Below are 11,623 nucleotides of genomic sequence, written 5' to 3' on the forward strand. Positions count from 1 at the left end.
TCACTTGGAACGGGAGTCGACGGTTCAGCCAGGATGACAAAATTCAAACAAAACCTAAGGGAATCTAACGATAAAGGACCCTACTCAAACTAACGCACACAAGATCTAACCAGGTAATGTTTATCGCGGCCAAATGAATTTTAAGACGCAAGGACACAACTTGACCTTTTCATGTTTTAAGAGTTGAGAAAAGGACAAAAAGGTGACTCTAGTCGCCTTCGAATGTTTTGTGAGCCCGAAGTGACAAACTGCTCAAGTGAGCCTTTTCTTTTAAGGAGTCTGAAAAGGATCAAAAGTGACTACTCTGGAGAGACTAGGCAAAGGGTTTACCAAACAAATCCGTAAAACTGCATATACACCTTGGCAGTCATATGAAAACCAAGGACTTCCTGTACGACAGTCAATCTTCCCGAATGCTGTGTTCGATGTGTTACGGCTTGTAAGGCGGCAGACACGGCTTCCTGTGGATAAAGGATGATAACCTAGTGGGGTCTCCCCTATATACGCGACGGTACATGGGAGCTCAATTCCGTGCTAGACCACTATCGAGTCACAAAAGGAGGAATCACCCAACCGTAGTGTGAAACAACAGTGACTAGGTTTAACGATGCCGGAGCACGTCTCTAGCCTAGACCTCTAAACAGTGAGTGTTATGTTCCAATGCGTTTTTAAGTTCATTCAGTTCATTTTACGGTTGATCTTGAATTAGGTTTCGGTTTTCAGGCCCTACCGTATGAAAACTTCTCAAAACTTCCTAAATGCAAACTATATGCCAAAATATGTCATTCCATTCGATGAATGCTAATTACGAGAGAGTTAGGAGGCTTTCATACAAACGAAATGATTACAAAACAACAAACAGCTTCTCTAATGCAGCTAATGGAAGTTCACAATCTTTTCGTTAAGATCACTAATCATTAATCAAAAGGAAAAGCTTCTAGTTCTCATTAGCCAATACAAAGCAAAAGAGATTTTTTTTTTTTTTTTTGTCGATGGAAAAGTGCATTAAACAAACTTTTGAGAAACAATAACAAACAAATGTGAAAAGAACCAGTTGACCCCAAACAACTGTGATCCGTGTCCAGGTGGTGAGAAGTAATCGAAACAATGCGAAGACTGGTTCAATAACAATCACCTAAACAACCAAGCAAAAGCGAGCAAAGAGGAAGGTTTCGCAAAACCAAAAGCAAGTAGTAAACGAACCTTTGTGAGCGAGTAACCAAGAAAAGCTGATCCAATGAAATTGGAATGATAAAACCAGGTCACAAGACACAAGAAGCAAGATCCGCTCAACAAGACTTCTCAAGAAAGTGCTTCAATCTTCAGGCAATGGAAATCAAGTCATAAACCAAGTGAAAATAGTAGGGGATAGCAAAACCAATAGGCTCAGGAGGCAGAATTGAAGAAATTCAATTCTACAGGTATCAGCGTGGGTGATACACAACAACAATGCGCTAATCAAAAACCACGCGTAGCAACAAAGCGTTGCCAGCGCGGAAGTACACGACTTAACCGCGCTGGTTCGATTTTCAGAACCGTTGCGACTGTTCAGTGTATAAACGCGATGATCACGAAGTCAAAGAAACAGCTATGCGATGGCAGCATGACTGTTTTATTATAAACTGCGCTGAAGCTAAAAAACAGGCACAATCAAGCCAAAAGCTCCCAAACCAAGGCAATCACTCTTTAAACAGTCAAGGCACCTCCCAGACTGAACTAGGAAATCCAAAAATAGAGAACTAATCCCCAATCTTTGAAAAGAGAGCAAAAATCAAACTCAAGGACAAAAAATGAACACAAAAAGACAGAAGCCAGCTCCAAGCTGTTCAGTTCGTAAACCAAACCGGAGATGGACTGAAGTGGCTTTGATCTACTTCGCTAATGCAGAGCAATAACGTTTCGAAGGCTATCTAGCCGTGCTTCAGGCTCCATCCAAAGTTTACAAATCAAACAACAAGGTAAAGAAACTTCCCGAGCGGAGTCGCCAAATTGTTGTAGAGGTAAATCCTCTCTGCGGACAGAGACGATCCCTACTAGCCCAGACTGGGTCTAGCAACAATCACACAATGCTATCACGCAAGTTCCTAATTGCAAATAAAAAGTAGATGGTGAGAACCTACTTGGATTCCAACGCCAGTGTTCATCGAAGAGATGTCGCCTTCGTTCCTTTGCCTTGGTCAGTCACGATCCCCACGATCTCCGTGATTGGACACCTGCACATGCAAAGAACAACACGAAAACAAGCATAAAATCTAGTAGATGCAATTATATATCAATCAGAAAAGATATAACTCAACATCAAACATAAAACAATGAGAGTGGAACCATAATGACAGTCATCTATTATTAATAAACAACAGAGAAGAATACAACCAAAGTTCTGACGTCAAATCCTTCTCAAGAGGGTCCAGCCAGCAAGTCTTTTAAGCATTCACCCTTGGAGGTAGATCTCCCAAGACAAAGACTCTCTCTCTCACACAAGTTTACACAAGAAAGAAACACTTCAAAACCTTCCTTAAGCTCTCTAGCAATCCCACACTTGTCACACCAACTACCTATCAAGTTCACACACTAGCAGCAACACTCCAAGCACTATTAATTTCAAACTATCCAAAACTAGCTGCTCATGGCAATGGTAGAGGCTTAAATAGGAGAAGGAGTCTCCACAAATGGTGGGAGGATGAGCTTATCTCCAAGGAAGGTGGCTCAAATGACGAAACAGACATGCCAGAGAAGGGAGGGCGACATTTACAAGGCCAACAACCAGGTCTGGAGTCATCTGGAAGGTCAGCTGTTAGAACAAACTCTCCCAAACTGGATCAGCGTGGGTACATAACTGCACTGGAGCGCTGACATCGCAGCTGAATAACAAAGAAGGTCATGTCAGCGCGATCAGATATGAATAACAGACGCGCTGGCTCATGAAATTCGACCAACGCGGGAAACACGTGTGCTTCCGTGCTGGCAGTGCATTCCGTCTGTTATGGAGTGCCCGTCAGCGCGTTTATCTTGACAACAGTCGCGATGATAGCAAAAACTTTGGCAAAGTGGGTCATTTGGCAACATTAGAGAGCATGAGCATGATTAATTTGAACTCATGACACAGTAGGAAGACTGACAGGAAGACAGTGACAAATTACAGTGTAACACTAACCCCATGAACCATTTCAAAGTAGCTCCTTTTAATGTTGAAGGAAACAATTTGAGTTTTTGAGAGTCTTCCATATAGTCATAGGTTCACAAGACCTCAAACTCAAATAGAAATGTTTCAGGATCATCACTTCGCAACCCATAAAAGTTTGGGAGGACAGATGGTAAAATATTTTTCATGGTTGTGTGGGTTTCCTCATTGGCTATAGGGAATCCAAATGAGTCATCTCCTTCCCTATTTCCCCCAATATTACCTCTACCTCCTCCATTGTTACCTCCATTATTTCCTCTTCCTCTACCTCTACCTCCTCCTCCAAATCCATCTACTACTCCCTCTGTCATGGTAGTTTCCTCAGAGTCTTCTGGTTCTTCTATTAATGGCGGATGAGAGAGAGTTTCTCCCTTTCCTTCTTCTTCAGGTGATTCTACTTCTTTGATTACAATATGTTCCCTTGTAGAAGTTAAGAAAGGTTCTTTTCCTAGATCCGATTTAGTAGATAGTGTGGAAGAATCTTCTAATTTAGTTGCTGCCCCTTGAATTCTGGGAATCCTAAGGCTGTGAGTATGAGTCAGGGATGGAGGTGTATCTTGTCTATGCCTTGAAGTAGCTGGAGTTGTGAAAATCGAACTTTTGGACCTAGCTATAAACCTTCTCCTAGAATCTCTTGATCTATGCATGTCATTTTTTTAATTATTTTTTTTAAGTTGGGCTAATATTTATCTTTCTGATCTTCCAAGTCACACTAGGTGCAAGAAGAGAGCATACTCAAGAAATTATTGAACTAATAACTCTCTTTTCTGATCCTCCAGATCACACTAGGTGCAAGAGGAGAGCATACTTCAATAAGTTATCAATTTTTCCCTTTTTTTTATGTAAGAGATCGGCTACCTAGTTACACTTCCCCGCAAGGGTGCCAAAATGTTTAGTCAATTTAGTATGTCCTAAATTGCTTCATTAATTATCAATCCGGGAGTCTTAAACTGATGAAGTGTGGCGCACTATATGTGCAAGACAACCTCTTTCTTACTTTTTATTGTTTTCAATTTTATTTTGTTTTGGGGTTTTATCTTTGTTTTTCTCCTAATGCGAATGGAAATCTTATTCCTAAGTTTTAAGAATACTTTAGAAGGAAAGTATGGATATAGTTTTTAGACAATTATGTCCCTTATGATAACTTCCAGAGCTTAACACTTCAAAGGATCTCAAAACATCCTAGTGAGAAGATTAGTACTTGAACAAGAATGTAAATGTGCAGCTATTCAAATTAAACAAATGATGAACTACTGATCATGAAATCATTGTCTCTGCTGCTCATCTAAATACAGAAAATAAAAGTTAATCTATTGCACTCAAACAAACCAAAAATATCAGACTAGTGAAAGAAAAATCAATTCACTTCACTTATAGTCCAATAGCTCGGCAAGTAGCTTTTCAGGGTTAAGCCATGGCTCTGGAGATAACGCCAATAACATGAAGAATTGATATCTAATTTACCTAATTGCAGATGAAAGTAAAATCAAGTCACTTCACTTATAGTCTGATAGCTCGCCAAGTAGCTTTTCGGGGTTAAGCCATGGCTCTGGAGATAACATCAATAACATGAAGAACCTGACATATAATTACAAAAATGAAAGTAAAATCAAATCACTTCATTCATAATCCGATAGCTCGCCAAGTAGCTTTTCGGGGTTAAGCCATGGCTCTGGAGATAACGTTAAATGACATGAAGAACCTGACATCTAATTGCAAAAATGAAAGTAAAATCAAATCACTTCATTCATAATCCGATAGCTCGCCAAGTAGCTTTTCGGGGTTAAGCCACGGCTTTGGAGATAACGTTAAATGACATGAAGAACCTGACATCTAATTGCAAAAATGAAAGTAAAATCAAATCACTTCATTCATAATCCGATAGCTCGCCAAGTAGCTTTTCGGGGTTAAACCATGGCTCTGGAGATAACGTTAAATGACATGAAGAATTTGATATCTAAGCTAACTAACAACAACAAATAAATAAGACTGAAATCAGGGCATAACTGAAATTGAAAAGCTAAGAAAACAAAGTCAGCAGAGAGGCCAATCTCATGTCACTATTTGATGCAAAAATTATATGAAAATGCTCGAGCGTAACCTATCCTGAAACACACCGATCAATGTTAGCAAAAATATACAGTGTTGGAAAATCATGTACAGGAATGAAACATTAACATCATAAATGAATTAGGAAATATATACACAGATGAACAAGCTATGAAATATTTACAACGGAAATAAGAAAACGACACATGAAGACTTTACAGAAATAAAGAAACAAAACCTCAACCAACAGGGGCCCTTTGCACGGCCTTGGTTAACACGCTGTCAATCCGAAATTACATTCACACAGTCATAAGAAACAGGGTCTTTTATATTTCAAAACAGAGGAAGGATCCTCTTGTTACAACATCAGGACCAATGTTATGGCAACAATATATAAAATAACAGTAAGACTATCTAAAAAACTAACTACATGCGTTTGCAAACACGCTATTTATAGAGGAAATTATATAATTGTTTTTCCTATGAAACACCTTCAGCAGAGGACACGTAAAAAGACAGAACCTGTGAGCTTAGCGTCTTGGTTTCCATGATCATTCAATCTACCAAAAGGTGGATGTTTGATTTACGTCGTGGAGGCAGTCTACAGCTATCAAAATGGATCCACAGATCTAGGAATGGTCTCGAACCTTTCACGTGTTGAAAACAGAGACCTGTTTGCTGTAAAACTCCTCGTTTGACCAAGGCTTTCCTTTACGAATTTGGCTGAACCGATAGGACCTGGTCCATGTCCAGATCATTCCTGAACTGCCCACGTGCCTCATTTTACTTGCCAACACCTGTAACCTAGAGATCAATAAAAACAGCTGCAGAATCACAAGTAGCTGTGGAAAGTGGCTTCATTCCGCAGCTAATGAACAAAATCTAAGTCAAATAGCAAACGCAAAAATATAGTTAGAAAACCACTTAAATGCACTCTTATAATCAATATGTACTGATCTTTGATAGCTTATGAGGCACTGGTGAGGGGAAAAAGGTCTAGGAAAGTATGTAGAAGAGAGGTAGTTTCAGGGCTCAACAGGTTGATAAATAGAAAGTGCGATGCTTTTGTTGTCATGAGGTGGGCCATTATGTTGCAAATTTTCCACAGAGGAAATCCAAGAAAGTATTCAGGGAAGGATCTGAAGGTGAGGCACTTGCTTCACAGTTTGAGTTGGATTTCACACTCTTCACATGCATGGTTTCATCCATGGTGGGAAGTGGTTGGTTTCTTTATAGTGGAGCTTCTTTCCACATGACCTGTGACAAGATTTTGTTCAGTACTTTGGAGGAGAAAGATCTCCAGATACTCATAGCGATGGGTAATGATGAGAAGTATAGTGTCTCAGGTGTAGGCACGGTTATTTTTCAGAGGGAGCATGGAGCTCGCCTTACCTTGACCAATGTCAAGTATGTGCCAGGACTGAAGAGAAACTTGGTGTCGATTGCGATGCTAGAAGACAGAGGTTATGATGCAGTCTTCAGTAAGGGAAAGGTTTTCCTTAGACACATCATCACTAGACAGGTGAAGCACATTGGTTCACGGGTCAAGAACCTGTATGATCTTGAGGTTCAAGATGCATGCAAAGCCTTGAGCAGCAAGGCAACTAATGGAGACTTGGTGGTTGAGAAGGAGGGTATGTTACCTCTCAACATGTAGCGCCAAAAGAAGTCTCAAATGATTGCGGAGGAGCGACGATTAGTGCAGCAACTTCAGGAGGTTGTGGAGCAGCCACAACTAGAGAAGTTGAGAGGAGATTGAGTAGAGACATCTACTCATGCAGAGACGGGGAAACTTCGAGCCAGGTAGGCTGAGGGATCACATGCAGCCATACCTCTAGGTAGGAGGTGGGGTGATGTGGAGTGATCGTCCTGTTAGCTCTGCTACAAACTTCAGTATTTGGAGGACCAATGTTCATATCGGCCATGTGTTTACGCTCAGAGGGGGAGATCGCAGCAGTCTTTTTCTCCATTTTTCTTCATCTTCTCTTTTCCCATAGCCCTGCCATCTTTGTTTTCCTCTTAAAGCCTCCTCATTTCCCGTGTACAACCCCCAAAATCCACTAAAGACCCATATTTCCTTAGCCCCAGGCACCGAGTTCAAACGGTCATATGACCGTGACTATGTGACCCCGCACTCTGCTTAAGCCCCTTTTCCTTCATCGCGATCGCAGCTTTCCGCAGGTCTCTCATAAGTCGTGTCCTTAATAATCACTGATTGCCGATCACTGATTGCCCCTTCGGATGCGACATGACTTTAAACTGCGGCTAATTATTTTATCGGGTCCGCAGTCTCGTTTCTATCGACGATCGCATCTGTAAAAAGGCTTCCGCTCCCCTTGTCTTCCTCTGATGCGATATTGCGTTAGTCGTCGGATCCGGCTGCCCGAGATATAACGGCCCATGTCTGTTCGTGCCCGCTTCCGAACTGCCGATGAGATATTCATCGGCGATTGCAAGTCGCAGGGTCAAGGCTTGTTGCTAACGTAAACCACTCCACTTCGCCGATGCGATATTAGGTTCCGGACCCGATATATGCACAACACTCCATTTTGATATTTTTTCAAGTCCGCGCCCATAGCGTTTTCAATGTATTTTGTGTATTTTCTTTGTATAAATAAAATACAAAGGGAAGCTTGTGGCAAGCACCGTTTGCGATGGGATTTCGGATCCGAAAGGGTTCTAAAGGCCAAATATATGTATTTCAAATCCGCCAAAGCCAATTTTTCATGGTTTGCGGCAGTTTTGTAGGTATTAGTCAAATATTAAAAAACAAAGGAGGGTCTGTTTAAACGTGCATTGCAAGCCAAAGGCAGACCCGATAGTGAATAAAACTATGCCTGAAACCTTTAAAAAGTCAACATGGAAGCAGTGATGGGCGGGAATGATTAGTTTGAGCAGCGTTACTCCGTTTAAAAGCCAAAGCAGTCATATTAAAGCCGTTCAATGATTCAGAAGTAGCATTTAATCAGCAGTATGGCCGAGGAGGAGATAGGACGCCACAGATCCAGACAGAGCATTCAATGGTTATGGGTTTCACCCATACCTCATTCCACTTGCCCAAGGAGGACCGCAGAGAGCCAGAGAGAGTCAAATCTATTTAAAACTCAGACAAATATATATCAGAGGCCCATTTTTGAATATGAATATGGTTGGTGGCCATTTATGGGGCTCCTCCACGCATGGTTTGACAGATATGTTTTGTATTGTAACACTATATATGCTCAGAGAAAAAAATGTAATGGGATTTTGATGAGTGTTAGATGAAGAGAAACCTGTTGTAAGGTTCAACTTCTGGAGACTGTAACTACTTTGTAACCTGCGACGTCTGGTCTTCATTTCCAGCTAATACAAGCTTCTTTTGCTTTTTATTGCTCACTTTCCATTTCTCTTTCTTGTTCCAGGCTGTGCCTGTTTGCATTTGTTCTATTGCTGTGAATGTTTAGCATCAGAGGGGCTATCATCCCACCTTTGTGTTAGGATTTAGCATGTATCATAGAACATGTGTGCAGATTTCTGTTGTTTAATGCATAGAGAGCTGTCATCCTGTCTGTGCATTAGAAACTAGATTTACAGACCTCTTAACTGGTTGCAGCCGGCCATCACAAGGTCCTGTGCATCTGCTGGTGTGGTCAGTCTTCTCCATTGTCACCTTATCCACAAACTGTGAGTAATAGGTGGTTAAAAGCCTTGTAGTCTGGGGGTGTTCACCCATGTCTGGGGTCAATCATAGTAGAAGTGGTTATCTGGCTTGAATATGCAGCATTTGTTCCATTCATCCACCATTTATCCAACTATATTTGGTTGAATTTGTAATGTTCCTGAGCATCACCGATATGCAACCTAGGTGAGTTTCTTTGGGTGATAACAGTAACCATTACAACACATTCTCAATATGATAAGTACTAAAATAACCAAAATAGTTCAACTACTTTAGCACATATGAAAGAAAACATGAATTGCAAACATCCACAAAATACTCTTACAAATATTCATAATCCTTGTTGAAGAACGTGTTGGCCATGAGGCCTCTGATATTAAGTGAAAGTTACAAGACACATGTACACAATGAACACCCCTAGCTCCAATAATGGAGCGTTGGATCCACTCCTTGCTCCCCAAAAGAACTAACTTGTCTCTCTAATGCCTTGCGGGAGGAGACAAGGTGAAAAGTCATTTGCTCATACAATGAGGATATATATATATATAACCAATGAGGTGATTGTTCACCTTCTTTGTGGCTCTTTGTGATAAATTCCTCTTGTTTCCAATTGGTCGATGATGCCCGAGGATAGGGAAAAACCTTCGTTGCAACCCACCCATGGATCCTCCCCTACTCTTACTTGCTCTCCATTTCCCACCTGCGAGGAGAGTCCTTGCTCAATTATTTTGATTGAGTCCAGAGTTTCCTTCCAAACCACAGATGCTTGTGGATTTTTCTTTTCCGGCTTTCTGATCCACTCATCCAAAGGGGTTGGATCAACATACTTTCTTTTTACCACCATTGTCCACATATTTTCCTTCATTAACAGCCTCCATCCCAGTTTTGCTGCCAGAGATGGGCTAAAAGCTATGATATCTTTTAAACCACACCTTCCCCACTCCTTCGGTCTTGCCACATTTTCCCATGCTACCCAAGGAATGACCGAGTCCTCTTTTGAACCAGCCCATAGAAATTTGCTGCATACTTTTCTTACTCTTGCCAGGATTCTCTTGGGCACCCATGTAAGTGCTGCCGAATAGATAGGGATTTCCATGATTATATGTTTGATCAAAACTAGCCTGCCAACTCTTGATAACCATTTGTAACTCTAGTGTCTAATCCTGTTTTCAATTTTAGCCGTCAGCCAAAACCAATCTTGGTTCCTATATTTTTCAGGCTTTAAAAGGAACCCTAGGTATTTGAAGTTGTCAGTCATCTTCTTTTCCTCAAAAGGAAGGTCCTTTGATATACTCCTAGTCTCCATCCTAGTGAAACCTTCCAGAATAAAGGATGATTTATCTTTGTTGATACACATTCCCGTAGCTTTAAGAAACAACTCAAGGATAGATTTTAAAACCCTAGTTTCACTCCTGCTACCATTACTGAAGAGAAGGATGTCATCTAAAAAAACAAATGGGTTATATGTAAATTGTAAACCACTTCAATGCCCTTAATATCACCTCTTCTCCTTGCTTAAGTATCATTTGAATGAGTCCCTCTCCTTCTAGTTGGAATAGTAGGGGGGAGAGAGGGCATCATTGCCGAAGTCCCCTTTAACTCTGAAAGAAAGGCGTGTTTGCCCCATTGATTAGAATATAAAAACTAATATTAGCCATACATCCCATAACCCAATTTATGAACCCGATGTTGAACCCCAAGTGAGTCAACAATATTCAAATGTTCAACCAGCTGATACGGTCGTATGCTTTAGATAGGTCTATTTTCACTATAGAACCTTTTCTACGGATTTTTTTTATTCTGTGAATGGTCTCCTGAGCCACACCTACTCCTCCATGAATCTGTCTTCCATCAAGGAACTCAAACTACTCTTTTGATATGTTCCTTGAGATGATTGGTTTCAATCTAATTGCAATTACTTTTGCAATTATTTTGTAAATGCAGTTACATGATGATATTGGCCCGAAGTCCTCAAAGGATGATGGGTCCTCCTTTTTCGGGATTAGGTCTATGAATGTGGCATTGAAAGGTTCATATATCGACCCTTTTACCTTGGATTCTTCGACGACTTCAGTTAGTTCATTCCCCAAGGACTCAAAGAAATTTTGAAAGAACTCCACTTTCCATCCACCTGAATCTTAGCTCTTATCCTTTTGAATTGACCTTAATATTCCTTCAACTTCCCCTTTAGTCACTTCCCCCATGATAATTTCATTCTCCTCCTCCTCCGAATACCTTGGGAAGTTTTGAGCTGTCTTGACCACCTCGGCAATTGACACTTCTGAAGGGGCTTTGAAAATATTTTTGAAGTATTTCCTTCCCTGCAGGGACAATGCCTCAAAATATTTGGCCTGAATTCCATCCTCCGATTTTAACGACCATATAGTATTTGAATTTTTTGGGCCTTTTGCATAATTTTGGAAAATTTTTGAATTTTCATCACCTTCTGCCAGCCATATTGCCCTAATTTTTAGTCTCCACTGTTCTTCTTTAATTGCTAAAATATTTCTTCGGCTGGAATCCAGCTGTTTGATCCTATCCCTCTTGCCTTCAATCTCATATCCATCTTCTTCCGAGATTTCTAGCTGATCTAGTTCCACTCCTATCTGCTTTAGTTCTTCTTCTTCTTTGACTTTCTTAACTCTAGCCCATTCAATAGTTGTCTTCTTTAATCACTTCATATTTTCCATGAACCAATAAGCTTTTCCCCTATCCTCATTTGTTGTGACCAACCT

The 11,623-nt window shown here is 40.7% G+C and overlaps 1 pseudogene across 1 annotated transcript in view; it reads right to left on the reverse strand.

The window, feature by feature from the left end:
• LOC149237267 (protein STABILIZED1 pseudogene) overlaps positions 1 to 9,984 on the reverse strand; it is a 48,896-nt pseudogene extending 38,912 nt beyond the window's left edge. The window contains exon 1 of the transcript XR_016245912.1: positions 9,531 to 9,984. The product of XR_016245912.1 is annotated as a protein STABILIZED1 pseudogene (transcript). The remainder of the gene's footprint in view (positions 1 to 9,530) is intronic.
• Positions 9,985 to 11,623: the final 1,639 nt, after the last annotated feature.

The sequence above is a fragment of the Pinus tabuliformis genome, chromosome 8 (genome assembly GCF_031772625.1).
Source record: "Pinus tabuliformis cultivar Carrire ecotype Pingquan chromosome 8, CPIR1, whole genome shotgun sequence".
NCBI lineage: Eukaryota > Viridiplantae > Streptophyta > Pinopsida > Pinales > Pinaceae > Pinus > Pinus tabuliformis.